The 24,302-nt window shown below is 41.8% G+C and overlaps 1 protein-coding gene across 3 annotated transcripts in view; it reads right to left on the bottom strand.

Moving 5' to 3' along the window:
- HAPLN1 (hyaluronan and proteoglycan link protein 1) overlaps nt 1-24,270 on the bottom strand; it is a 47,966-nt gene extending 23,696 nt beyond the window's left edge. The window contains exon 1 of one of the 3 annotated variants that reach the window (XM_017738687.1): nt 24,040-24,270. The gene's annotated coding sequence lies outside the window, so the exon portion shown is untranslated. Of the gene's footprint in view, nt 1-8,485; nt 9,214-23,940 lie in introns of those variants that run through there. The other 2 variants (XM_008637167.2, XM_017738688.1) reach the window with 2 other exon arrangements.
- Between the last annotated feature and the right edge of the window lie 32 nt (nt 24,271-24,302).

Below are 24,302 nucleotides of genomic sequence, written 5' to 3'. Positions count from 1 at the left end.
TTTTTTTTTTTTTTTTTTTTGTAAGAAATGGTAAAGATTAGTCATGCTGAAGAAATTCACACTGGTTTCAATTACTGCAGTTTGTGAATCTACTATCTCCCTGGACAGGGACACAAAGAGGCTGGGAAGCAGTTTTAAAGGGAGAACCTCAAGGCTCAGGGAAACATTCAAGGTCACTGTACATACAGTGTTTAAATTCTCAAGAACTGTTCATTCTCAGATACGATTTGCAGTTCTGACATTAATCACCATTTTTAAATACTTACGTAGCCTTAACTCATCTGCTGCTGGCATATCTAAAAGGTTGTGAAGTGCCAGTGTTTGTCTTTTAACATAATATTCTGACAATTTTCAAAATGCTTTCAAGCAATTTGGCTGCATAAGTGGCAAGCATTTCTCTGAAGGGCAGAGCACTGAAAAACAGCATTGCCTGCCAATGTCTGCTCTGAATAGAATGACATATTTCTTATTTACTTCTGCAGCTGCTGTCTAGCCACACAACATGCAAACATCCACCGTGTGAGGACAAGGTCCTCCTACCTCAACATTCTCTCTCTGGCAGTCGTTAAAAGCCTGTGGAAATGGAAAGCTTTTTTGCTCACAGGAGTTAGTCTTTGTCAGGCGTGAAGAGGTGATGATGTCTTATATCAAATGCTTCTTTCCCTGAGATGTAAAAACCCATGGAAGCCTGAACACAAAAGGACACAAAAGAAACCCAAACTCCTTGGGCAGATCCTCCAGAGGACTTCCTAATAAAACTTTCTGCCCTTCTGTGGAGTATTCTAAATCTAGTACAGGGAGGCCCAGCAAGTAAAGGAATCAGTGCTATCTAAACCAGACAACAGAATCAATAAAATCAGTCTTGATAATTTGGGGTTGAAATAACCCCAAATCTGTGGACTAATCACACCCATGCACAAACCTACTGTACAATATCAGCCTTTACAGGCTCCTCTCTGTGGAGCTCAGATCCATCTGGGAGCTGGTGTTAAGCAGGGAGAGATATCTATGAATGGAACAAAATATGTGTATTTTCAGGGAGACACTGCCAGCAGCAGTAATGAAGGGCCTCTCATCTTTAGACTCTTCTGGAGGGTAATAGAACAGGAGGAAGACCAGTCCAGGCAGTACTCACACATACCCCTCAGCAGCTTTTCTTAAAACTGGAGCTGGAGCTGGAGCAGAACACTTCAGCCCAGCTGATTAAACAGATTTCTGCTCTGTCCAGAGGCTCCTAAAGATCGGATCTTATCTGCCCGTGTAAGCGCCTGGGTTTTGGCAGCTGAGTCAAACCACGACAGTGGAATTCAGCTGCAGATTGTGGACACCTGAGCCCCTGTGTCTGTGGGTAGAATGTTTACATTCCACTCAGAAGCCCAGACTATTGTCACAAGGCAGTTTGTACCTGGTCAGCGTGGTCTGTGCAAGGGAGGTGTGTGCTCGACTGACCCAGGATGCCTTTTGTCCGCTCATTTCTGTTTCTGAATAACCTCCATCTCCTCCAGAAATCATCCGTTCTCCAAAGGCAAAAGTAAACCACTCGTTTCCAGCTGCAGACTTGAGACCTCAGTTCACCAAATTTAATGAAAAACCACTTCCTGCCATGTTTACCCTTACAACACCTGCTCTGGATTCTGCTATTTACTTACTTTGTTAAGAAGACAAGTTTTTCTCCTTTAAAAAGTCCTCCAGGGTGATGGAACTAAGGCAGGACAGATGCAGCAGACGGGTCCACAAGCTAAGTGCAAAATAGAATTGGCTGGTGCCATGGTAAAAAGAAAGAGCAATTGGCAGCATAGGAATGACAATGTTTATATTCTCTATTAGGATGACTTAAAGATTGCATTCCAAGGCCTCTTTCTTCCATGGTACTTCAGTATTTAAGGCAATTTGTGAGCCTGTGTGAGGTTTGGGGCCATCTAAGGTGGCAGACAGTTGCTGTCTGGAGAACAGGTTGGTATCGTGGCTCTCCAGCCATGGGCAGAACAGCTCAGTGCAAAAGCAGCATGACAACCCAAAGACATCTGGAATCCCCTGCAGTCCATTAATTCCTCAGGAGGAATGCTGATAAATGACTTGCAGAGAGAAAGAAAATGTCCTTACAGTCTTTGAAGTGCCTGCCTTGCGTTAAATATGGAATTTATTCCAGGAACAAGGGGTAGCAGAACTTCTGTCATTATTTATAGGGTACAGTCAAGGACATGTGATCTGGAAAATTTGGTACTCTAGGTTTAATACAATCAGGGATAAAGAAAATGTGCTTTACAAAGCACAGAGATCTACCCTGGAAGGAATGCTGATCTCTCAGCGCCTCCAGTAGGGTTTTTTGTTTGTTTGTTTGTTTTGTTTTGTTTTTGTTGTTGTTGTTGTTTTTAATAATGGTCTGTATAAATATATTTTTATTTCAGGAATTTGGATGGCTTTCCTTGAAGTATTTGGGGTGGGGTTTTTTTTGATAACACAGAAAGGTAAATCTGCTTTTTGCTTTTAAATTGGACACATTTTTTTGCAGTCCATTCCGTTAGAGAAGATTGCTTTTACTGCAATCTCCACCTATCAGTGGTCTTCAAAAAATTGAGAGCTGTCTCTCCAGACAGATTGTGTTTGTATTCTGACATCTTCCTCAGCAAAAAGCTCTCCTTGAGCATGCAAGCCTGGAGGTCACTGGGAGTCAGTAAGAAAACTTGATCTCTCTCCCTCATTTTATTTGATTATATGGTTATATTACTAAGAATTTTCAGTATGATTGCTGTCTCTGGGAGCTTGAACTGCCTTTCTGTACCTGAACTCCTTGTGCCAGATTTCATGTGTTAAACTGAATGGTTAATCTTGTCCACCCACCTTTTCTAATCAATCAGAACTGTTGAAGTTTTTGTGTGCAATGAAAAGGCAAAGAAGGTACTCAAAGCCCATTAAGCATAGTGGACACTTTTAAAATTTAACTAATTAGGATGAGACTGGGACAGTAGGGAAGCTCTAGGATTTTTAGTTCCCACTAGCAATTTTCAGGTTATTGAGCACCAAAGCAACACCACTCTCTAAACTCTGCCAGGCACAGCACCCAGGATGACAAGAATTAGGATTTCTAACTTGTAGTCCTATTTCATAGTTTTCTGTGGTGAGTAGTTGCCCATCCCTCCTACAACCCATGCCACATCTCCCCACAGAGATGTCCCATGCCCTCCCAGGCACTGAAATGATGATGGGGCTTTGAAGCAGACCTAGAAGGTGAATTTACACAATCTAAACCTTCTCCAGTTCCCATCAAGTGTGTGCATATCCTTGGTGGGAGAACTGTTACTGCACGTGGAAAACAAAATGAGCCTCAAACACCAACATGCCTCAACCGCCCTACAAGGACAGAGAAAGTTTATTTTCTGGAAATATGTCAGAAAAGAATGAATTCAAAAGAAACCAGGAAAACCACCTACTGATATTCTTTGTACGAATTCCATGTCACTGCAGGCAGCTGCTTTCCAAACTTGTTCAGGTTTTTTGATCACTCAAGGCGAGTGACCTGATCACCACTCACAGTTTGGTCTTAGACTTTTCGCTTAGGAAATACTGTAAAAGTCATGGGAATGTTAAGAAAATGTCCATGTAATGTTAATGCTGTGAGATCTGGAAACAGGCCAGATGCTCTCTGTTTTCTCCAGGGGAGGTGCAGCATCTCCTTTCTGACTGCCCCACGTTTAATTTGGTCGACTCCCCGTTCCTCGTCCCCAGCCAAGCTGATGGTACGGGCAATATAAAAATTAAAATTAAAAGCATTAACAGTGCCTTCACATCCTTCAAGGATGCCACTCTGTGAGAGAACAGATGCACTGCCAGACTTCCTGAGAGGGAGCTGGTGCCAGCCTGCTGTAAGGAATTACCAGCAGTAAAACATTTTTGTCATGGATCCTGGTGCAAAGCATAAAACAGGACTCCTTGTCCAGCCAACCATGAGAACTTGGTCCTGTCCTCCTGCCTTTATTTTTTTTTTGTCTTGTGGTCTGAGAATTGCAGTGTCTGCAGTCTCAATGTCATTGAGAATGACTTTAAAAAGCCACTCACATTCATAAAGAAATAATAACAGTGATGTAATGCCCTGCATTTTTTCAAATTGCTGCTCCACGCTGCCAATGCAAGTCCCCATTGAATCACTGCTTCTGAGAAGGTAAACACTTTAAGTTTATAACAGCACTGTTTTCATCAAACATCTGCTTCTTGCTGCAAAGATACGTGAGTTTTCCTGGGCTATGTGGTGGTGAAGAGCTGGCTGGCGGTGCAGCCAGATCAAAGCCAGATGGGGATCACTTGTGAAAGCACAACCCTTTCAGCAATTTTTTTTAATTGGATTAATCTGCAATCAATGGAAAAGCATACTTTCTACTGAGATCAGTTGCTCTAAAGAGGGGCGAGGTCTAGGGGTTAGGCCATGGGCTCAGGCTGTGGGGGGACTTGAGTTCAACCCTGCCCTCTCCACCCTTCATGTGGGACCTCGGGGGAAAGGTGCAAGTGATGGGGAGGGTTAATTTTCTGTTTCTGAGCTCCCTAGAGGTGACACCATGATGGTGTTTTTTGTTGCTCAAAGGGTATTGTGGAAATGAATATTTTTAGAGTTAGAAGGGGCTGTGGCATCACTGCAATGAGATTTTATCAGCGCCTAGAATGGAACTGGATTTCTTCACGAACCCAGCACTGAAAACCACCACCCATTTCCACGTTCTGACACCCTGTGTGATAGCTGGCCACATGTTTACACACAGGAAAGCATTCAGATGTCCACTTGTACCATTTCCCCTCCTCCCTGCTTTTCTTAACTATCTTTTCATTGCAGTATCTTAGGCCTGAGAATACTGGAAAAACACATGAGTCATATGATTGTTTAGTTAAAGTCTTGTTAGCTAAACTCTATTGAAAACAAATAATAAACATTTGTAAGACTGCGGATGGTTGTAGGAAAATCTTTCCAAATAAAGGCAACCCTTTCAAACTTTAATAAAAGTAAACAGTGTCACCTCAATATTATGCATACACCTTTCTTTTTTTACCTTTTTTTTTTTTGGCTTGGTTTACAAAAGAATCAACAATAGCAAGGATACAACAAATTAAAACTATGGTCTGAAAAACCACTTTTTGTTTTGAGTCCAAAAATGCATGACTCATTTATTTAAAAAAAAAAAAAAATGTTAAGAGAGGGTTACACAGTCAGCTTTGGTCAGTCAGATCTGAGAAAGATGACAGAAATTAGTATCTTTTTCAAAGGTCCAGACTCTCTATACCTGCAGTTGTAGATACTGACATAGAGAGACTGCAGTTCTGCACTTTGAACTAAGTAAGTTAAAAAGAGCACTAGAAAGAAATAGGAAAAGGATGTATTAGACTCCAGAGGAAAGGAGAATAATTTGAAAACTGAAGCGGCAAACTGGCAGTGCTGCAGAAATACATCTGTGAGGGAGTGGTTGCTCATGACACATGAACAGTAAATGTGCCAGCAGTGGAGAAGAGCTTCATGAGAGGTAGACCACACCAGAAAAGTTCTGTGCCCAGATGAGGACTGCCCACATTCCTGGTCACCTGGGAGGAGGAGGAGGTGGCTTAGAATGGGACACATTCAGGCAAGGGTTTATTGGGGCAAACAGAAGAAAGGAAAACCTGTTCATAAAAGGAGGCCAAAAGAGCTTGTCTTGGTTGGTCTGGCAAAACACACCTCAGTAAGGATATGATTGCTCTCTATAAATATATCAGAGAGTAAATGCCAGGGAAGCTACAGAATGTTTCAGCTAAGACTTGGGAACAGAACTAGTGGGGCCATAAATAAGTTTGAGCTTAAGGAACTATATCCTTTAAGGAAAGGATATAGTTTTAAGCTGTAGAAAAACTTCACAGCCTTCATAAAGACATTTTAGCATGGAGGACAGAAACACAGCTAGTTTTAGATCAGAACTTGCTTGCTCTGTGAAAAACTGCCCAGGAGGAAGGGGAATGTGGATAGAAGAGGACTAGGTTATTACACAGGGGATCCCTTTTTTTTGTTTTTGTATACCTGATTTTTGGCAAAAACCTCAATATAAGTAGGCCAATCAATTCCTATTTCAAGCAGAAATCTTTTTCTTCCCCCTCATGACAGGTCCAAACTCTCCTGGCTGATGCTATTAATGACACAATGCGGCACACTCAGATGGAGCTTCCTATTGATCCACACAGAGCCACAAACCTGTTCCCAGTAGCACTCAACATTGCCAGCAAAGCACCTTTCTCATCACTGGGACTTCTCTCACGGTATCTGACTCCAGTAATTTCCTAAGTGGACTCTTTGCTTTAAGCAGCAACTGCTGTTCCCCCTGATAAGGATCATTAAATATCTGCAAATGAAATGGAGGCACTTGTGGTTGGCTTGAATGGCTTGGCTGCTGAAGTGCTTGGTCATGCAGGAGGTTTCTCCCTGCCTGCTGCAGTGGTTATGAGCAAAATGTGAGGAAGACAGACCTTACATCCCGAAGGTGTGGCAGAAAGAGAGGAAAATGGCAGTTCCATTTCCACTCCGAACCACTAAGAGTGAGTGTTGTGAAAATAAAGATAATTTCAGGACATGTTTTTAAATCAAAGGTGTAATACGGAAAAGAATGCAGGAACTCCCCCGAGCGCTCTGCGCTGGTGTGACACCCTCATCATGGAAAACCACAGTAGTCTGAGCAAATTTCAGAAAATGCAAAGGAGAGAATTAACTGGACCATTTGCAACTTGCTTGATAAAATCATGATGCAGAACGTATCATGGCAAATAAAAGCCTCTTAAGCTGTGTAAGCACAAGGGCTTGCAGAGCAGGCAGTTTAGTGCACCTTGCACAATTACAAAAGTGCATCATATTGTAGGTTCAGATATATTCAGATGCAGGAAGACACAACTGAGGAGTCTATGCCTAGGAAGCACATTCTGCTGCAGAAAAGTGGCATACATCGAGAAAAAGAGTATGTGGAAAACCACAAACAAGAGAGAATTGGGTTTGGTATACAGAGAGACTGAGAGAACCAAAGTCCAAGGATGGGTTTTAATTTGTAGAGTTGTGACAGGAAACAGAAGACATTTTAAAAAAACATTGATGTAATTGGTAAGTGAACTGGCTTGAGACTTAATTTTGTCTGCCAGCAATATCTGCTGGCTCTTGGTCAGTCTTTAAGATAAAGTAAACCTGTGCAGACTTCAGAAAAAACCTCAAGCAAGCCAAACCAAAACATTAACCCAAGAGCAGGTTTTCTTGACAATCTCTGGACTGGGAAACTCAATTAACAAGGAAATTGTATTGATTTGTTTTAAGCCAGACAAGGCCATACACGTGCTTAGTCAACAAGAATACCCACATTAGTAGGCTGAAAATGAGTTGTGTTCCAAAGATTAAATTAATGGCAAATTGATAGGATTCACTTACTTTTTTTTCCAAGTTCCTCCAAAGTTAGTTAATTTCAGGGATCAGCAGTTCTACAGCCATCCAGAATAAACGCCAGGCTTTTGTCTGGGCTTTATGTCCTCAGGACTATGCAGGCTGTTTTTCTGCTTCACAGACGTTATTTCCGGCTCTCCAAAAGCACCTGCCAGGGCTTTAAACACTCCCCAGTCCACATCCTCACCCCTGAGAGGAAGCTCTGCTCCTGAGGCAGGGCTTGTCACACTGTGGAGGGTGACATCCCTGTGACAGACAGGGATCTCCTACAAAAATACACAAGACAGGAGGTCTGCACTCCTCCTGGCCATTTTTTTGGAATAGATATTCTTTCCTCAAGCAATTACAGGGGATCACTGGACACAGGGCAAGGCTGACTTTTGCCTTGACACAGCCATTCTCTATTTTTTTTTTTCAGTTACCAAGACTTCACTGAGCTTTTACACCAAATTCCTGCCCCAGAGAAAACGAGAGAATTTCCATAATAAGCTCCACTCACTGCAAACAGGGCTGTTAAAACTGCGGCCAGGGGTGAGGAACTGAAATACAGTGGAAACAAAGCATCTCCAAAACTGCCTGAAAGGAGAATCCCTGCCTCAAACTGTTGCTTTTAGAAAAAGGATTGATTTCCCCTTTGGTGTGCTAATGGCAGGGGTTGTTGCTACTAGCCTGCGTTGCCCCAAAGGAAAGAGGGGAAAACAGGAGGATGTGATGAGGATTTCCCTGAAAAGCTGGTGTTTCTGCTCATTTCTTCTCGGAAAGTCAGCACTATGGAATACTTGTCATTTTTCTCCACACCCCATGTAGCATCACCTACCACAAGTACTTGTCAGACCATGAGGGATCTGTGCATCATCAAGGCTTACCATTTCCTTATTGCTTTTAGAAGTTAAGGTTGTGATTTTCTACCAGGACCACAAATTATCAAATAAATTAACGGAGATACCGACTTGTACTTAGGCCAGCTTTCATCTCGGTGACATGCATAAATTTCCCAAGCTACAAAAAAACTGCAGAGCACACGGGGCATGGGACCCTGCTCTAGGATCTCTCACTTACCAGGAGTTAAAATCTTGTGGGGTCAGCTCAGTTGCATTTCTTTCTCAGAGGCCAAAGGCATGGATTCCTTCACATCCAAATGTCAGGGTTTGCACTCTAAATGCTGTTCTCCAGCAGTTCTCTTTTGCTGGGGAAGGGTTTTTAAAGAGTCAAATAGCAGAGGTTAAAAAAAAGAGCCCCAAATGCCCAAACCTATCCCTGTGAAGGCCTCCAAAAACCAACCCCAGCACAGCTCCACCTCCCAGCCTGAGGGCTGCCTAACAGAGCTGGGAGCTGTGCTAATCCCTAATTAAGTTTAATCTACACTAAGAGATGGTTTGTTGATTTAGCTAGATAGGTAGGGAGATGCTGACAGGTCAGCCCTGGTGTGGGCATAGCTGCAAGACGGAACAAACGCCTCCAAGAGCATAATTGGTAGCAGCTGGTGAGCAAAGTGAACGCTCATTGCAGAAAGCATGTGTTTATCTGCATGTTACATATGTATGGATGCCCATCACAGTTTTGGTTGTTGATAACACTCTGATAAAGCAAGATATGTTTCTGACTGCGCCAGTAAGAGCTGGAAAGACTGACCAGTGCTCAGGAATTTGTTCATCCTCTCTCTAGAGAAGCCTACCCATGACAAGGAGAGAAATTATTGGACAAAAAAAATAAATTAGAAGAGAATAATTTCTCTCTGTTTTTCAGTCTTGAAACACCAAGATATGTTATTATCTGCCCTGAAGAAAGAATGACTACTCATGCAGTTACGGTGGGTCCCAGGCAGAAAGTGAATACTTATTTATAAACTATTAACTTTCTCTCCTGTGGGACTGGAGTCTCACAGGGTGGGCTTGAGCAGAGCCCAGATGCAACCTCCATGCCCACCCCTCCTTCAAAGTTGTGTGGTGGTTAATCTGTTTCTAAAATGGGTTATCCATGTAGAACAGCTATTTTAACATTCTCACCGGAACAGCACTTCCAAGGGGAGACAAGCTTCTCATTTTAGGGGCCATAGGTGTTAATACAGCAAAAAGTAGTAAACAAAATGTCACTGATAACAGAAAATTAGCAAATCTAGTTCCAGTAGGTGATACATGATGGCAACCATAGCAAATATTCTCGTCTTTTGGTCAATTTGAGGAATGGGTGCTATTTAAAAAGCAGCTTCATAGCACCAAAACGAAACAATCTGAGAAGCACAAATATAATTGATGAGCTTTTTAATAATCCAGTCTCACTGGAAAGGCTGTAGACAGTAGGAATCTCTTCCCAAAAAAATCAGGTCATTGCTCAAATTAGATCTGACACAGACATAAAAGCATGCATATAAACCCTGCATTTAAGGGAGATAAATTTCTCACCTCCAACATGCCACTAGAAGATTACAGCACATAGAATTAACGCCTTTGAACCCTGCTGTTTTAATCTCAAATTTATACGACACATCCTTTGAGGTGCAGTCATGGATCTGTTTTGTATAAATGTGGAGTAAGGACCATTTTCCTTGCGCTTCCAGACTAACTTGGGGCATTTGGCTTTGATCTTTGCTGGTGTCAGGATGGAACAATCCCTGCCTTTAGATACCAGAGGCATTTTGGTCTCAGGGAGTCACAGTGTCTCAGATGTGCTGCAGGGGAAAATCAATTAAAGAAATGTGATACCTTCTCTCCCATGGGAAGGGGACGGCAATTGTGGCAAGAGAACAAGTTTTTTTTTTTTTTAATTTCAAGATTGTGGGTGAGGAGCTGGGGGGGAGTGGAGAAGAACAATTGTTGAGCATCTGACTGGGACCTCAGTTCTCATTATGGTCCACATGGATTATCCAAGAGAAGACAGCTCCTCCTCAGCTGTCACACAGCTCCAGGTGTATAAATCCCACACTGAGTGAAGCAGACTCCAGCCTAGATTTTGGCAGTGAGGGTAAAAGCACAACTGCAGGTTCCCTGCTGAAACAAGTCAGGGAACAGGGGTGGAGGCTGAGTCAGGCCTGCATTCAAACCCACAGACCAGAATAAAGCAGCGGGTGGCTGCAACAGATCCCATCTCCTGAGAGCAGAACGAGAGCAAAAGGGGAAGCCCAAATCAGAGGAGGAGCTGAGGATGGCAGTGGCTGTGCACCTCCCATCACAGTTACTGTCTGAGTTACTGTGTGACCTCTCTCTCACAGCTGGGACATCAAAGGCTCTAAAGTCAGATGCCTTTTAAAAGCAGAAATTCCCTTCATTATTACTATAAAAGGACTGGCACACATATTTTATGAAGGGTTTCAAGCTGGTCATAAGAAAAGACAAAAATAAAAAGGCTTTTGACACTAGTCCTCCACTCCGAACACCTCTGTTTAAATGTCTCAAATTAGATTTTGTTGGAAAAAAGGTACTGGCACACTCATAACCTGACATACTTTCCATTGTAAACTCATTTCTACTATAAACTCTGAACTTAAAAGCTATAAATAGCACCTTGACTAAAACTCAGATTTTCCTTGCGCACTCTGAATTCAGAGACAATGTTTGGACTTCAGCTGATGTCTTGCTTTGCAATTCTTTGCACGTTCTAACATTTATTTACTACTTATTTACCCTTTAATAAAACTCTGCAAGAAAGTATTTTCTGCCTGGTTATTCTGGGGATAAGAGATGTGTTTGCAGGGAAACACTTGCAGCTCAGGGAGGGATACAGAGCAGTTCTCTGCTGTGACACAGCAGAGCAAGCAGTAAATTCCAGCAAGGAAAAACATCCAGGACTGTGGCCCAGCATCCAACTTCCCTGTGTTCACTTCAAACTTCTGCAGCTGTTCAGCACCTACAGTTTCTCCATCAACTGTGGTTTTTAGCCAAAATTATATTTTTTTACCTTTCCTCAGGTTTCATTCCCTTCATGAGAAGTTGTGAATATTTTGCTCTGTCTTCCCGCCTGTGTCTTCCCCTTCTGCTTCAAAATTCTCCTTTCTTGTGCTTGTATGTTAAGGATATAAGAAAGTAAAATCTAACAGCCTAGTAGAACACCTAGAAATGGTTCCTCTAGAGGTCCTGAAACATCTGGCATAATGCTACTACTTCAAAAATACACAAAAAACCCCCCCTAACCCTTGCTGAAAAACAACTAAAAAACCACAAACTAAACAAAACAAACAAAAAAACCCCCACACCCAACAGAAACCCTCCAAACTAAGGAAAATATTTCTGAAGCATGCAAAGATATTTGAGGCCTCTAGGTTTTAATGTTTTACAAGGATAAAGGTGTGCAGGCCCACCCTTCCTTTTGCTGGTCATCACAAAAAAAGGAAAAACAACTTAATTTTCTAGCACTGGGAAAAGAGTCCAGTGGGTGCTGTCAGAGATAAATATCTTTTGGTTTTCAGCAGGCAAAAGGAGAGGTTAAACAACACTGTCTACTCCTCTTGGTTACTGAAGAAAAGTTATTAATTTCACAGGAGACATCCAGAGCTGTAAACACAAGAAACATTTTCAGCAGTCACTGAAGGAATACCCTGACCTGAAAATGTTTTCTGGCCAAGTGTTCCTTGCTGGTCTGTTCCTTGAGTCTTGTGGTGGCTCTGTGCAACATCCCAGAGCAGTGCACAGGGTAATCATGGCACAGGCACTGCAGATAGAGCCTGAATATGTATATTTAGGATTCTCTGCATCGTGGATGCGTCCAGGAAAAATTCAGAAGATTTCTCTTTGATTTGAAACTGCTAAACGTGTTTCAGAACACCAGCTTTAATTTAAAAAAAAGAAATAATAATAATAATAATAATAATAATAATAAAATATATAATTTTAACTTAGTGTCCACTTAAATGACTTGATTCTAGTTGCCATCTCTCTGTTGGTATTTAAGATGTAGGGATGAAAGGTGATTTGCAAAAACTACGTAATATATTTGTGGTTCTGAAGAAGAGCTTCTGGAGGTGAGCTATGGCAAGGTCGCTGGAGGAACCTGCAGTGTTCTGCCATCTCTCAGAGAGTGCCACAGCTCCTATTTGTTTCAAAACCTGAAAGTATAATGTCAGAAGTGTAGCAATTGCTGTTTAAATACAACACAATTAATGCCTTCATGAGTAACATGTTTTCCAGCTCTATGTCCAAGTTTGTGTTGGCTTTCCTGAAACCCCACGGTCAGAAATGTCCTCTCCCACGTGCTAAAATCTGGAAAACCCCACATTATCTAAACTTCTCATGCAATAAACAAAGGTGAACTTTACTTTGTGACATCTTTTATCAAGCACATACCCACAGAAAAATCAGCAGAGCAAGGGGCCAGCACACGACATCATTTTACTTGCTTTGAATAAAAGTACCTAAAATCTTTCCCACTATGCCTACAAATCTATAAATTAGCAATTTCAGAGGCTATCCACACTTTAACAGGGAAATGAAGTCAGAAAATCAAAAGGAATATTATTGGCCTCCGAGTCAATGAGTCAGAAGACGTTAGCATACACAGCCCTCGCTGTAATTATTCAAGATTTTTCAGGCTGCTGTATTAACCTTTAGAAAAGTAAATAGTGGAAAGCTGCACAACTATTTTCAACAAAGCTTGAGCCAGAACTGCCTTTTTTGTCTTCTGCAGAAAGAACAATAACCTCCTTGCTCAAGGCATTTTGACCAGATTTTTATTTTCCTTTTACTTGTGTAGGCACTCACATCTTGGTAAAGTAAGTGCATGGCAGTTACACACAATATGTCTTAGACACAGTGAATAATGCGGCTTCCCTTGCATTCAAAAAGGCACATAAATTCCCATTTATAATTTTTGTCACTAATGTGTCATTTGTAAGTGACAAACTGCATGAATTGTATGTAGGTTTCCTTGTTGTTTCCACATCTTCTCTGTGCTGTTGCATTTTTTTTCTAGAAGCAAGTTGGAAAGTTTCTGGGGCAGATAATGACCTTTTTCTTGTCTTTCCTAAATGATTCCCAGTACTCCTGGGCAATCTAGATTCTTTTATTTCACTCAAATTCACTTTCCTGTAGTCTGTAACATTCAGACATCTCTCCAGTACTTGGAATAATGATTATTTGAAGTACTACAGAAGATGGCAGCCCAAATCTATATGAGTGTTGAGAACTACTCCAGCTTCTAAAGGAAGTGTTGTTTTGGGCTCAGTGGCTGTGTCTCAGTGTCTCAACAAAGCTCATAAACCCTGCTGGAAGCACGAGTTTGCATAAAAAAATGTGATATGGTACCAACTGAGCAGCAATTGATGATAGAGATGTACTTTCCATTAAGTTCCTCTGGATTCCTTCATTATAATCCCTCCCAAAGCCATTGGAGATGACCAGGATTAGATTGGCTGGCATGAAGGCCATCCTGGGACAGTGTCACAAGGAGAAATAAATATGGCCTCAAGATGAAAGCAATAATTGGCCTTGCTTGAACTGGCTGCACAGCCACACTTTATAGGTGACTCTGTGCCACCACCAGATGAACTGCTGAGGCTGCCTGCAGGAATATCTGCATCTTCACACATCCTTGTGAATGGAGGAAGTTTTATCATCCCGTTTTGGTAGGTGGAGGAATGAAGGACTATGAGCCTCCAACTTCTTCAAAGTCACGGAGGGATTTAAGTCAGAGCAGGGGACTGAAGCAATGCTTCAGCAGCAGCAGTGAAATATCCTTACAGCAAAACGCCCTAACTGCTCAGCAATTCTCTCTCTCCTATTAAAAGCAGTATGTAATTAAAAGGCAACAATTAACATTTCTTTTCAGGTGCCTGAGTCTCAGGTGGATATTGTGCTATGTCCTCTACTGGCACGGCAAGGTCTTTCCTTGGAACAGCGAGGAGTCAGGATGGCAATAATGACCCCCTGGAAGTCCTCTGTGGGCTCTCCATTGTGCATTGACAAGTTATTGCCCTGAGTGACAGAGAGATGTAAGCAGCAAGGTGCTGGGCTCCAGCTTTTCCGTAACATTGCCTGACTTGCAGTCACCCCAGAATTCCTGCAGCAGTGGAATGATAAACTGTGCTAGAAGGACGCAGCAAGCACTTATCCATAATGGCCTGCTCTGTGCCTGTGGGCCTCTGGCTATCCTCTGCTGTGATTTTATTTCAGGAGGAGGAAAGCAAAGGTCAGCATCACAGGCGAATCTGTTGGCTCATCCCTCGCTGTCCAAGCAGTGCACTCTGTGGAATATATCCGAGGTCATTTTGGGATGAAATACAGCACTTCCCAAGGCTCTCCCAGCACTGAATCAAGCACAAAGCACCCACAGCTTCCTGAGTCAATCTGGAGATGCTCATCAGCTTAGTGCTGGAGAATTGCATTAAAGGTCAAAGCCAGGAGCAATTAAGTGCTGGATGATAGGAAATGGAAGACTCAGTCGGGAAGCCTCAATCATAAATGAGCCTCATGTTTTCTGTGCTCTGTCCTGCTTTGTTCCCTTCTCTACATTCAGCTAAACACAGTTCTAAGAAGAATTTTCAACATTTTACAACAGTGCCTACCATGCACAGAAGAGCTGAGCTTCCTCCTCACGCCCCTCTGTTCTTTGAGGAAAGGCAATACTGCAATTTTGATACGTTTCACTCTCTCCTGCTGTTTTTGCCCTTCTTCCTTTTTCCTCAAAAGGCAATACCAAGTGCTGCTGAAATGGACCTTTGGCATCATTTTGTAATCTCTTCTCCTTTTTTATTCTTTGTTCTCCCCAGTTTACTCCAGCAGTTCATACATTCAAGCTTTCCATTGTAAGGACAAAGGCCAAAAGAGTTTTCCTACTGGGAGTCAAGAGTCTTATCTGATATTATGGCTTCAAAACTGATGACCTAATAAAACAAACCCACAAAATGTTATGAGAATATTTTTTGTTTTACGCTTTCTAGGCCATTTGCCATATTTAAGCTTCCATGACAGAGGAATATGAACCAAATTTCCCGTGAGGTAAACCCACTTGTGTTTCCTGTGTGTTCTGTTGTCCTTACTAAAGTCTGGAAAGAGCTTATGTACCTGCAGAGAATCAGAATTGCCTTTTTCATGCCAATATCGCGTCCTAAAAACCTGGGAATGGAAAATTATGGCTGTTGACTAGAAGAATGTTTAGTTCATCCTTTTGCTCATAGTTGTTTGCACATTTTAACTGGACTTGCAAATATTTAATTGCAAAAGAAGAGGAGTATTCTTGCTTCTGGTTTTCCCCCAGGTAACAAATTTCCATGTATAAATTTCCCTGATAATGGGATTGTGACTCCGTGGGCAAAAGAGCCATTCCCCATAGGTGGCACAAGCAGAAAACCAAAATATATTGAATCTAGATCCTGGATTTCTAATGACTTTGGGTCACAGTTAAGGGAACAATCAAGCCTGACACAAAAAATATGTCAAATTGGCTCTTTGGTGTCAAAGGACCTCGAGGATGGTGTGGTCCCACATTAGAGACCTCCACCTCCCTCTCTTTAGATATTTCTCAGGATGAGCTCTTGCCCTCCACCATGTGGTCACCAGTTTTACACTTACCTTTGTAAGATTTTGGGTTTTTTTACGTGATAAGCTCAATATCAACTGGAAAGTTGCCACAAATATATATGTAATTTAAAGAAAAAAGCATAAGAGTTGTTCATTCATCATTTTGTGGCAGTTTCAGAAGTTATAATAATGAAGAGTTGATGGATATCATTGCATGTGGAAGGAGGTTTGTTTCCTGATATGATTATTTTGCACTCTGAAAGTCACAGGAATAAATATAGATTTGCTGGAACCCCTAACCAGCTGGAAGTAAAGCCACATTTCCCCAGTACAATACCAGGAAAAGGCTGAAGTCCAAACAAACAAATTGCAGTAATTCAGTAATGATGCAGAAATAAACCAATTCTCCTCAGATAAAATAAAAGAATCTCTATCAATCATCAGAGGCAGCAAATATAAGTCACTCTTAAAATATGGCTTGACAGGACCTGGGTGTCCTGGTCTGGAAATGAATGTCTGTGCTTTCTCTTGACACTTAGAGAGTTTTCTCTCAGTGTGGTAGCAAAGTCATATTTAAGGAGCATCTCATAATTCTCTGCATAATTTTTGCTGCTTGATATGTCTTCAGAAACAGTAAATGTGAAGTTTCTGTCAACTTGGTGTGTAAAATGGATCACTCAGCACAGTAATGTTCACAAGTGAGGATGCCTCTTCTGACTCAGATTTGCAGAATATGATTGATTGAAAACAAATAATTTTCAAGTTTGTGAACCCAAATGAGTTTTGAAGTCAGATTGGGCTGAACTGTTTCTGCAAAGATCTTGTATTTGAATTATTTTGTTCAAGAACAGAGTTATGATTTGGGCCACAAAGTGTGAACTCTCATTTTTCTTTTTAGATTTTGTTAAATATTTTTCTGCCTGTTTAGATGCTGAAGTGTCTTTGTATGTTTACCAGTTTACCACACTCTCTTTTGTGAAAACATTACATTCCCTTTTTCTTTTTTCTCCAGTCAGGCAAAACCATTAAAACTTCAAAGCACAGATTCCAAAATAATTCAGTCTCTCCCTACTTTGCATTTTCCGAAAACCTAAGCATATTTTCTATTTCCTTATCCAAGTCACCAATGAAAACCTTGAAGAATACCAATGCTGACCAGCCCTGGCAAAACCCCATTCGAAATGTGCTTCTGTTGTCACAGTCAGCTGTTTATTTCCTATCCAGTTTTGAAAACATGTCACACTAGTTTTGTCCAGAAAATATCTCCCCAGCTAGTTTATGAAGATGTTAAACTTGCCACTGCCCTTCTGCCATCCTGCTGGGGAAATGGCCTGGTTGAAAGGTGTTCTGGTTTGATCAGAGTGGAGCTTACATTAAAATGCAGATGGAACCAGCTATGGAGGCTGCTTTGGAAAAGAATGTAGTGGCTGCATGCTTCTCTTAGCCTGCTCTTGGGGGAAAACACGTCAAATGCCTGGAAACTGGGAGCAACTACCCATCCATTGGTTACATTTATTGCATCAATGACAACAGCTGAATTGCTGTTCTCCCTGTCTGCTTTTTCAGCTGGGCAAAAGTCTAGAAAACACTTGGGAGATTGACTTCTTTGCTGCTTTTCCTTGGTTCTTGGCTCACAGAGGTGACCATGAAGTCCCCACAACACATCAAAATGACATCACATTTTAAATGTGACCAGGCACAGCAGCACAGGCACCACCAGACACACAGTCACTGCATTTACACAGCTTTTTAGAATTATCTAGGTTGGAGAAAGAGCTTTAGGATCCTCAAGTTTACTTACAGTGCACCAGTGTAAATGATTTCTAATGAAACCAATCAAAGAATAAATACAGCGACTGAAAAAACTCAACCCAAACCAAAAGATCCGTCTGCCTGCCAGACTTGCTGACAAAAGCTGAATCGTGTCTTGTGTACACATTTTAGATCTATATAATGAAAGCTATTAGAAAAACAAGTTACAGAGACTCAGCAAAACGTGACATTTTGCTTCAGATATTTGAAAATCTGGAAATGTAGTTTTTTTGAAAATAAGAGTGTGCACAAAAATATTTCAGGTTAAGCACGAAATTAAAGTCCCAGACTTCCTCTGCTGTGTGTACAGCACCTTGGGTGTTAAAAAAGCTGAGCAAATCACCTCAAGCCATAAGCAGTGTGATCAGAAAATGGTGACACCATCATGGTCTGTTGTAGTTGCACCACTTGTGCATCGCTGCGATTTCAGCAGAACTACCACACAACCTGTAACGTTATTTTTCTCTGATATGGTTCTTATAAATCTCTTGGTTGGGCCCAACACTCCAGCGTTTTCACATTTTGCAGCGTGCTTTTCCTATTTCTAGGCAGCATTATTTTTATGTGGCTCAGGGGTGGTTTTCTTTTTTGCCTGAAAATATGTTTATGGAACAAAACCCCAACCAACAACCACATAAATATACTGGAGTGTAGCATGTTAATGAATAGATGGATAGTTACTCATTATTGACTGGAGATTTTGGGAAGTTATTTTAGCAATGAAAGCTTTTTTTCCCCTACATTGATCATGTCCTTCTTCCATAGGTGCAGGCTTTGATTCCTCTACTCGTTGCAAATGTGCACAGTTTCGCTTAATGCTTTCTTGACACCAACTTATACCTGCTTATATCTATAAAACTAAACAGATTTGCAGCTTGGAGCTTTATGAGCTGCTTCCTGATCAGCCATGTGTGATACTATATATGCAAATAGATGAATAGTTTTATTCACTGAGGCCTGTTTGGGTTTCTATTGATTTCACCGAGTTACTGACATGAGTAATGTTGATTATCTCTGGTTTTTCTGGACCAGAATCTCACAGAGATGATTCATTATGAGCTGCTTCCTGATCAGCCATGTGTGATACTATATATGCAAATAGATGAATAGTTTTATTCACTGAGGCCTGTTTGGGTTTCTATTGATTTCACCGAGTTACTGACATGAGTAATGTTGATTATCTCTGCTTTCTCTGGACCAGAATCTCACAGAGCAGATGCACAGAGGCTGCCACTGCTCTGTGTGTGTAGGCACCACTGCAGGAAAGGAATTCTGAACATAAGAAAGTGTTAATCGCAGTAGGTGTAGGTATTCCTCATGGCATAGTTCACTAACACTTGTTGACAATTTAGGTACCAGCTATCTTTATAAGCTGTATTAGCTTTAGGTATCAAGTACCACGACACAAAGCAGTGCTAATTAACATATTACATGCAAAAAACCCCCTTAATATACCTTAATATACTAGCAAAAACACAGAGCAAAAGCGATCAACCCCAAATTTAAATTACCTCTAAGTGACCCCTTGGCAGAGGAGCTGGAACTGGAGCACCTTTAAGTCCCCTTCCAACCCAAATAATTCTAACTTTTCCTTCTTTTTACATCGAAACTCCTGTTCCTTACTGCTTAAGGTTTCTGTCAAACACATTTCCAATCCAACCTGCCTCCATGGCCCACACGCTCCTTGCAGGCTGCACGTGCGTAAGGTAATTAGAAGATGTTATTAATGGAAAGATATCTCAAGAGGATGGTCTCCTGCAGTAAGGCAAATGCCAAGATGACATTTTCTGGAGCGAGACACATACATCCAGGGACATTCTTCTGCCTCATGACTTTTTTTCCTGCTCTGCCAGGCCATTAGTGATGCAGGTTTTGCCCTGACATGCCCTGCTCCAGGAAGCGGCAGTGCCGCTGTGTGCCAGTGGAAAGCTTGGTCCCAGGAGAGGCTCAGTGGCCTTGCAAAGACTCTCATTAATAAGGTTTGTGTTTCTTTCCATTAGCAGCCCTTGTGATTCACAGCGCCAGGCTGGGTAGAGTTGAAAGGAAAGGTAAGTCACCTAGGAAGCACAGGATTGAGTCAATTAGTCCATTTGCTGCTGTGGTATTTTGCGTTCTTACTCTTTAATTTTTAAACTTTTCCTGATTAATGGAACAGCAGACTTTATCCATTAACTCATGGTTGTGTTAACAACCTCCTGTGGCAACGTTTCGTGTGGGTCTTGGGAAAAGATGCCAGGATAATCAATGCACACTGCTGCTGTGTGGCTTCTCCATGCAGGCTTTAAATGCTTTTTTTTCAGAGCTACTGGTCATGTTTGAGACACCCATCCCGTTGTCTTAATGTAAAGAAAACAAAAAGTGTGTTTCCAAAGCTGGCAGAACGAGAAGGACACAGGAACTGTTCTGCTGAGTGTGGCCAGCAGGTTTGATCTCCTGCTCAGGGATGGCAACGAGGAGAAAGTGAAGCACGGCGAGCTTGCCTTTGCCATGTGTTTTAATAATTCTTTGCTCCAACAGCCACTGTGGCACTTATTTTAAAAATGAGCCATGGATTCACCTCGTCTGCGGGCCTAGGGGGTGGCTGCAGTGGAAGCTGTGTTGATGGTGACATTTTTGAAAAGCTGAGGAAGTAGAAGCCTGTAAGTTGGCCACATACCATAAATCCCATCACAAAGTATATCCAGGTGCACATTTGCCTGCTTAAAACCTCGTTGTTGGATTGGATCCTTTTCAGAGCTATGAGAACCGATAGCACCTGGATACCTACCACTGAGTAAACAATCCTTATAATTGTTAAATAAACAATTTTTCTTTCCCCAGTAAAAAAGACAACTGAAGTGGTGAGTGTGACGTCTGAGAAAGGTGGGGAAAAATGGCAGTTGGAAAAAAAAAGGGATTTACAACCTTTTTTCAGCTACCGGAAATAATACATTTACTTCATTTGTGCTTATCGTTGACACAATATTCAGGGAAAAAAATGGAAAGGGGGTTAAAAAAAAGCATATCCTATGTGATAAAAGACTTTTGGAAGGAGCTTTGAAACCCTTGCTGCTAGACACAGCTTCCCCTGACACAGTATTTGTACAGAAATGTCTTCACTTTTACACTAACAGCTCAGTGCATCAAACTGACTACTAAGTTGTGGCTGTTTGTTACTGAGGGGTTTAAAAAGTCTCTGCAAATAGATGCTAGCGGCAAATTACAAATAAAAGCTGAACCGATTTTTTATCAGACCTAATGAGCACTTAAAACACAGAGATAACCCCCCCTAAAAATCTAATTTAAAGAAAAACAAACAAACAAAAAAAACTAGCTGATTTTGTTTTTTAATGGTAAAGGTAAATAAAAGTGACCACTCGCAGTTAAATTGTGCCTGAATTAGTTACAGATGATGCGAATTTACGAAGACTCTGCCAAAAGGCTCGGCAATATCCACTAGGTGGCATCCAGGGATCGTGTTAGAGCTGCCTTATCGCCACAAAACCTCTCTTTCATACAGCAGATAAAGAGCTGCATTATTAATTTATACCACTGCATCCACTCTACACCTAATATTTGTTTAGCCAGCTGCTTCCTCTAATCCTCCTTAAACACCATTGATTGAAATCCTAAGTATATTCAAGACTTTCAAATTTTTTTAAAATTTCTTCTTCTTTTTTTTTTTTTTTTACCCCAAAGAACATTTTGTTACCTGCCAGTTACAAGCTGCCTTTTCAAGTGCAGCACTGTGTGCTACAGTTCGTACCAGCGGAGACAGAATGTCTAATACTTCCTCACAAGCAACAGAAGCAAGCCTGTCTTATGAAAATAACTTTTTTTTCCCCACAAAACTTTTCATTTTCCTAGAGTTTAAGCAACGAAATACACAGGTGTACAGTGAAGCAGAAATGCAAAATATTTCAACTTCCAGGAATAGTTTAAGTACTGCTTCAGTGAAAAAGCAAATGAAAAGCAGAAAACATTAATTCCAGTTTTCACACTTTAATCCTTGCAGCGAATTGGAAAACTTCTAATGTATTTAAATGTAAGCAATTGCAAAGTCTCTCTTCACTTGAGGATCTCGAAACACCTTTTAAAGGGTGGTCCGTATTGCTTCCAGATTTTTTACCGAGGGGCAAGGAGGTTAAGCGACTTCAGTAAATAAATATTGATAACAGTTCTTTTGGCTCCAAGCTGTCACCAACAGTGGACAAAAACATTCCCTTTAGTCACATACCAGCATAAAATCAGAAATGTTGGGGGAACCTACAGTGGAAAACGCTCTTCTCACCAATTTTAAGAACTGTAATGCAACAGAAACCCTCCATCCTCTCTTGAAATGTCTTCTCCCCCTACCCCAAAACTTTGTACTTCTGCAGAGTTTTGTTTGTTTGGGTTTTTTGGGTTTCTTTTTATTATCTTGGGTTGTTTTAACCAGGCTCACTGGCACTGGGAGGAAACTGAGCCTGCTAGGTTTGTGCTGAGAGGATGCTCTGCTGTGAATTGTGCTGTGAGACTCTGACAGGGACACGGCCGTGGACACCACTTTTCTTCCTGATGGTTTTTTGTCTCTTTCTTATTTGAATCTGCTTATACATTCAGGAATCTTATTAGGAAGGCTTTGAAGGAATTGGCCCTTTGGCAAAATTTCCATGAAGACCAGCAGTGTCTTCATTACTACATTGACATTTTTGGGGGTTTAACTTGAAAAAGCTGCTCTCTACATTTTCCCCCCACTTTGCTTTAACTGTAGCATTGAAAAGCATCACAAACTGTTTGTTTCAGGTTTTGTTGTTGTTGTTGTTCCTTCCTGCATTTTTCCTTCTTCCCTTTCCCCTTGACACTAACATAGGTGGGTGTGTAGGGGTTGGAGTCTCAGGCAACGCTCTCAGAACAGCTTTGCCCAGCTGGGCTTTACAGGAGCCCTGATCAGACACAGAACCCCCAGAAAACTAGAGCTGTTTGTGTGTGGCACGAGGACTTTGCCTCCTGCCTGGCACACCTTGGCACAGTTCTGCAGACCCCTGGTTCCTTCCCCACAGGAGCTGGTGATGATTTTGCTGATTGTGATATGTATTTCCCCACGTGCTGGAAGTAACCTGTCTCTAGAAGCTGTGTTTATTGAGAGGGTCTGTATCCATAGTTACGTGGCCTCACTTCATCTGTGGTTTCAACTACCACATCATCCATATTCCTAACAGAACAACAGGGCTCTTTCCAGGTTCCTTCTTTCCACATTTAGGCACTTAAACAATCTTGATAGCCATTAATACAAACTCAGAGCTGTTAATCACCTGCACGATTCTCTTGAGCACATTGCCAGGCCCCCAGAGTCTCCTGAAGGTGTTGTATCACTTACATGACATCAAGCAGCAACATATATGGCACCAACTTTCTTGCCCTGAAAGACCCCAGCAGCAATTAAACCCTCACTAATTATATACAAACAGCAATAAACCTCCTTAATTCAAACACACAAAAGCTTTCCAGCCCTGGCTATCTAAACCTACCACACAAGGAGCTTTGCCATGAAAAACGTTTCGAATGGCACCTTTATATGGGTTTGACCCCAAGCCCTGAATAAACAGGCAGTAAAATGATGCAGTTATCACTGCCCTGGACCAGCTACACTTGTCGAATGCTGAGGCATCCCAACTTTCTCAGTGAGTGGAGATGGTACGGAGACCTGTGCCCAATGGTATTCAGGCTTCCCCTGACAATAAATAGCCAAATATGACATCAGTATGTAACATATCACATCTTATCAAAATCTTCTGGCTTCTAACTGGATGGGCAGTACTTTGTGCAGATTCTGCTTCCAGTCCTTGAAACATTTGTTCAGTCTACCATGCTCTTTTTTTTTCCTACATCCTGAAAACTTCTAAAAGCATCTGAAAGGATGGAGAAATACTTCTAAAAAAAAGACACATCTCTGTGAGAAGAATAATCCCATAGGAGGAAGCCACGGAGCACAAGTATACAACTTTTGTCTTTCAGAGGGAATCTGCAGTTGCAACATGATCCCTCCTTTGGAAACACAGAGCACTTAAAAGTCAAAGACATTGAAGTTAGCCAGTTTCAATCCGTCTTTCACCCTCGCCCCCCGCCTCAGCTGCCAAATTAGAACGCTCAAAAATCCCTCCAGCTCAGGCAGCCCTGCAGCTGATGCCACAGGCGCTGCTTACAGGGTCCCCATCCGACTCGCAGCAGCAAAGGAGTACAAAAACTTTCCCAAAAGTTTGATTTTTTTTTTTTTTTTTTTTTTTTTTTTTTTACCTTGCGCAGAGCTCCCTGCGAGTTGAGATGCTCTCAGACCTCTCCAGCAGTTTGAAACGGAGGGCAGCGAAGTGCAGGAGGAAGTTTTTTGGTGCTCACCTTAAGTCAGCGTGCGCGTGTGTGTGTCTATGTCCCGAGTGTCTCTCTGTGGCTCTGGGTGGCAGAGGACCTGACTCAGGGAAGAGAGAGCCACTTTCTCACCGAGAGGAAAAGAAAAGCAACACGTCATGAGTTAAGTACGCCTCCAAGATGTCTTAATTACAGCTCAACGTGCTCCCATTCAGACCCCAGGAATGGGAGGAAAAAATAAACCCACACACGCGGTTTCCCTCTCGCTCACACACCCAAACACACCCACCCCG

This window comes from Corvus brachyrhynchos, unplaced genomic scaffold, assembly GCF_000691975.1.
Source record: "Corvus brachyrhynchos isolate BGI_N302 unplaced genomic scaffold, ASM69197v1 scaffold376, whole genome shotgun sequence".
Classification (NCBI taxonomy): domain Eukaryota; kingdom Metazoa; phylum Chordata; class Aves; order Passeriformes; family Corvidae; genus Corvus; species Corvus brachyrhynchos.
This window is presented reverse-complemented; position numbering and strand designations above follow the sequence as displayed.